Source organism: Trachymyrmex septentrionalis, unplaced genomic scaffold (genome assembly GCF_001594115.1).
Source record: "Trachymyrmex septentrionalis isolate Tsep2-gDNA-1 unplaced genomic scaffold, Tsep1.0 scaffold279, whole genome shotgun sequence".
NCBI classification, from domain to species: domain Eukaryota; kingdom Metazoa; phylum Arthropoda; class Insecta; order Hymenoptera; family Formicidae; genus Trachymyrmex; species Trachymyrmex septentrionalis.
The window spans coordinates 185,187-190,791 of NW_017305440.1; the positions used below are offsets into that span (position 1 = coordinate 185,187).

General features: G+C 36.2%; 1 pseudogene; it reads left to right on the forward strand.

The window, feature by feature from the left end:
• The first annotated feature begins 2,042 nt into the window (after nt 1-2,042).
• Nucleotides 2,043-2,865, forward strand: LOC108749232 (annotated as a pseudogene).
• Nucleotides 2,866-5,605: the final 2,740 nt, after the last annotated feature.

The window sequence follows — 5,605 nt, forward strand, 5'->3', positions numbered from 1 at the left end:
ATTGCGAGCCCTGATCAGTTGCGATCAGGCGTGGAGCTTCAAATCTGACTATCTAGTAAGTGAAAAACATCTTCGCCACCGTATCTGCAGTACAATTCTGATATGAAATGATATGATAATGAAATGGCTTCTGGCGAACGAGTAAATCGATCAATCATTGTTAATAAATATTTGAAACTTCCATCCTTTGAATGGAGGTAGAGGACCGACGATATCGATATGTACTTGCTCGAAACGGATATTTGATACTAGTATTTTGGTAGGCGAGATATGGTTATGCCGAATTTTAGATTGCTGACATGCTAGACAGGTGCGGGACTCTTTAATGTCTTTAGCCATGGAGGGCCACAAAAATTTTTGTGCAATTTGCCGGTGAGTTGCTCTGCCGCTTGTATGGGACATTTGAAGAGTAATTGATAGGTTTGTCTTGGCGACATTTGATCCGATTTCCTCTTGAATACGTATACGAGGGATTTAAGATCCATAACGTGAGTTTCGTCGCTCTAGCATATATCGGAAATATTTGATAGCCGCATAGATAGCTAATAATTCCCTATCATATGCACTTTGTTTGCGTAGGTGTGAGCTTCCTTGAAAAGAAACTGAGTGGTTGTAAAAATCCGTTGCTGTGCTGTTGCAATACCGCACCGATTGCTTTGTCTGAAGCGCCTGTAACTAGAGTGTCGCATTGCAGTCTGGAAATGAGAGCGAGGTGATTTGAACGAGATGTTCCTTAACGTTGAAAGAATTGTTTGAGGAAAGAATTACTCAGGAATTCATTCTATTTTTGCATTGTTGTTGCATTTACGCCTCGAGATTGCATTTAGCCATGGCGCTTGCATGTTTGCGAGATTTTTGAGAAACCGGTTATAGAAATTGAGCATTCCTAAGAAACGTCGAAGTCCTTTGACTGTAGCTGATTCCTGAAATTCAGCGATAGCTTGGACTTTTTCGGGTAAAGGTTTGATGTCTTTAACTGATTGTATGTCTCAGAAAGCTGACACTTTTCTGTCCAAACACACATTTATTCGGATTGATTGCTATGTCATGTTGTTGAAATCTGTCGAACAGACGTATTTTTAGATGCTCCTTATGTTGTGTTTTATCCTGCGAAGCGATTAAAATGTCATCAATATAAATAAAACAGAAGTTAAGTTCTACAGTTACCGGTCCATAAATCTTTGAAAAGTTTGTGCTGCGTTACGAAGTCCGAATGTCATATAAGGAAATTCGAAAAATCCGAACGGTGTAATGATTGCGGTTTTAGGAATATTCGATTCGCGGACTGGAATCTGTTGATATGCACTAGATCTATCGTAGAGAACACGGTTTTGCCATGCAGGATGTGTGCTGTTTTGCAAGAACGGAATTGAGTAACGATCTGGCAAGGTTATTTGAGTTTGTGGTAGTCTCCACGGATGCCAATCGCTATTCTTCTTCTGCACGAGATATAGGGAACTAATCCAAAGGCTCTTAGAAGGGCTCTATATAAGCCTTGTTGCATCATGTACTCGAACTCTTTAGCTACTTTGAGTTTTTCTGGACAGAGTCGTCTGGCTTTGTTTGACACGGGGGGACTTATTGTTTCGATTACATGTTCCACTCCGTGTACGATTTGTTTGTGCGTGATCGTCGTCCTAGTTATTTCAGGAAACTTGCTTAGGATCTCTTTATATGGGCAGTCGTTGGCCAACGTTGTTAATCGAGGAATTTGTTGACAAACTGAGCAGAGACTTTAAGAAACGTGTTATCGATCAAACGCTTGTGTCGTATGTCAGGCAGCAAATTGAAACGTGCTAGAAAATCTGAGCCAATAATAAAGGTATCCACATCGGCGAATATGAAAGGCCATTGAAAAACACGACAGCATCTCAAAATCAAGCTAGAGTAATTTGTGTCCATATGTAGAGATGATCGTTCCGTTTGTAGAGTATCCGATCGCTAATGTGAGTACGATCGCATCTTGAGACGGGAATGGTCGAGACATCCGTCCCAATGTTCACAAAAAATTTAATGCCGGTGACACGGTCTCTGACTATAAGATGGCGAGTTATCACGGCCAAACTATCTGCCGCGGGGATAGTTCAGCCTCTAGTTTTCCTGGCTTCCAGCTGCAGGGTTGCGTACCTTTGCCGCCAAAGCGTCGATGATATCAGCAGGGCTTGCTCTCCGATTGTGATCTTGAACGGTTTCTGCGACGAGAATTCCGCGAAGCCTGTGACTTGCCACGCGATAAACAAGTTTTCAATTTCTCCGATCTAGAAGTGGACATTTGCGAATCTGCCGAGTTGGCTTGGGTCGGTAACTGCTGCAACAGCGTTAACGCCAGCGGGTAGCATATCTATTATTCTGTCTACTAGTTGCGATAGCTCTTCGAGTTCGTGCTTAGTAGCTGTTAATATAGACTGCACTTGTGGTAGGTGCTGCAGCCATAAAGATTTAAGCATGTTCTCTGGCACGCCGTTTTGTGCGAGATCTCCCATCCGACGGAACAATTGCGACGGATGGTGATCACCTAAATCAACCTCATTTAATAACTTACGCAGTTTTTTTTCGGCGCTATCCGCAAAACTCTTAATTAACCTGTCTTTGAGTGCGGCGTATCTGTCCGTCGCAGGCGGATTAAGCACGATATCGCTAACTTCGATCAAGGAATCGTCGTTAAAGCACTATCACGTAATTGTATTTCGTCTCATCTACAGTTATACTCACAGTGAAGAATTGAGCTTCCATTTGTACGAACCATAGGTCTAGCTTCGATTTCTAGAACGACGTGGATCTGATTCTGACTCACGCAAGCGCAAGCACTTTAACTATACGCGACGATGCACCGCTGCCCTAATCGTCCGAGGAAGAATCGCCTGAGTCTACGTGATCGCGTCACGTTCCGTTTAACCTAACGCGTTCGTCCTAACAAGCCACTAGCCATGTCTGCGGCTTATAGGGGTCATCAATCTGGCTACGCTGTGGCTGCTGTGTTCAATGTAGCACCAAGCGTGTTTGGGCGCCGGCGATGACTAACTAATGGCGAAGGAAAATTGACGGGAAATCACTAAGTTCACAAAGAAATGTTACTCATTGTTTCGGACTCACAAGCCATAAGGCGATTTAATATAAACTCAAATGAATATTTGGAACGTACAGATCGAAAGAGTAGAGTCGTAATTGTGTGCATTATGATAGTTTGAATATATCGGTATTGCATTATTAGGTTAGAATATGAGAAACTAAAATAATATAAGCGTTTATCTGACGGCACGAGCAATTACCTAACAACCGATGTCGATCTCGCAGTGAATAAACATATAGTGATTATTAAATAAAAAATAAATATTCCGAAGTTGTGGACTCTTTCATATTAAACGTTCGAATAAGATTTAATATATCATTATTATTAGGAGCATAATTTTGGGTTTCCGAATGTTCTAAAAATTTCGTACTAAATAGTTATTTTAAAAGCACACGTGTAAATTGTATAGGTGTCGAATTAAGGCAATTATATCATCTTGTTGCTGAACAGAGCTAAAGAAATTTTGATTTATTCTACGTGTTTGGAGATACTGAAAATTGTAATCTTTTAATATTATATTATCCAGAGCTGAATATCATTGACTGTTATCTGCTATCAAAGCATTTCACTTTTACATATTTGTCATTTCGATTTACAACTTTAATAGACTTTATGAAATATAACATTTCTTATAAAAACTGCATTTGTTTATCATTTCCGGTAAAAGCTTTTCCATATTCTTTATAATTATTTAGACTTGATGAATTTAAAATATCAAATAATTTATCAAAATGATCTAATAAATCTATAGTTCCAACTGCTTCAGTAGAGAGAAAACCGGAAGACATTGGTGTATACATTCCTGCAGTTACTTGACTACTGAATACAGCATACTTTACTTTCATTTTTGAAACATTATTTGGCTCAATATGATTCATTGATAATTTAGGAGCTGCTTTTATCCATTGCGTGGTGTCTCGTTTATAAAATTGTACAATGTATAATTCAAGGAAACTATTTTATTATTAATTTTAAAATTATATTTCAATAAATTATTGCGAGCTGCTTTTTTATTAAGTATGAAGTATCAAAAATGTAAACTACTCTTTCACTGTTAACTAAAAAAGTAGAATTTTGTGGCGAAATACTTAATTACGAGATAACTTCATAAAGTTAGAACCCATATCCGTCATTAATGCATGCATGATAGCATCACAATTTCGTAACTTAATTATAATATCAAATAAAAGATTTTTTGTACATTGCTACGGCACGTAGTCTCTACAAAACAGAAGCAAACGGACAGTTTCCATTCACCTGTAATACTACGTGTCATTATAACCAAAGCACATTTTGCAAGATGATTTTTTTATAACCAGTGTCCTCAAATCCAATAATTTCATCTTTTAATATATTATAAAACAAGTGATTTTTTGAACTTATTTCATCTGCACATAATACGCAATGACATTCTGTTAATGGTAAAGAATTTAATTTTAATTTCATTGCTTCAAAAATTTTATCATTTATACCCGGTACAATATTCTTATTGTAAATAAATTTAAAGAACGTACCAAAGGCAATGCAATATATTTTTGCAATTCTCGATAAGTTCGTAGACTTAAAGAAGACAAAGCAAGTTTTTTAAATTCGGGATTATATCTTCTGCCACGTTTACTTTTAAATTGTGCGTCAACTTGTGGCATTAGTATTCTACTAAAATTTTCGGATAATAATTTACGGCCTAATTCTTTCACACGCTTATATTCGTTATTTTTTTTTAATTTTTATCTTCTTAGGTTTCCTTTTTTTCAAACAAAGTCATCGAACTGTTACACGTAGCGTTTTATTTTGTGCTTGTACTCTCTTGATTTTCAAATGCATTTTTTTCTTTCTTGGGCTATCATCCAATGATTTAATAAATGTTGATTCCCGGATATACTTCTGTAATATAATACGAATCCATTAAGTTCATGATAAAAAAGATTATTTTTTATATCACATTTTAGTAATAATTAAATATTGTAAGAAAATTTTATTATTGAAAATAAGAAAATAAAAATATATGTTTTATTATAATTTACTGAATGACAATTTACGATTTAATTTTTTTAGCTTCTATGTCATGGATGACAGTGATTGGCAGAATTATTTCAACAAAAATGGTCCTTTTGCTTCAACGTTGAATAATTCGATGAAAAAAAATCGAACGGAGCTTCGTAAAAAAGTAAATTAAAGGTAAAGATTCGCTCTTTCGAATGATGTAAATCGCATTTGTATACAATTTTTATTCCACTCCGTGGAACTTCGCAAATTTCATAAAAAATTTTGAGGTCTGATATATCTCCATTTATGTTTGTGTAACTTCATGAAATCTTCATGAGACCGGTTTTTTAAGCAACGATCCGAAAAGTAGAGGTTTCTACCTGTAAAATGCTTTTTTAAACATCCCGATACGACAATTTTTGACGAAGTTATTGTATCTTGAAATTTGCCTATTTTTGCAGAATGAACAGATGTTGCGTTAATTTTGTTGCTCAGTATATTTTCTGTATTTATAAATTGTTTTAATAATAATATAAATATAATTAACAA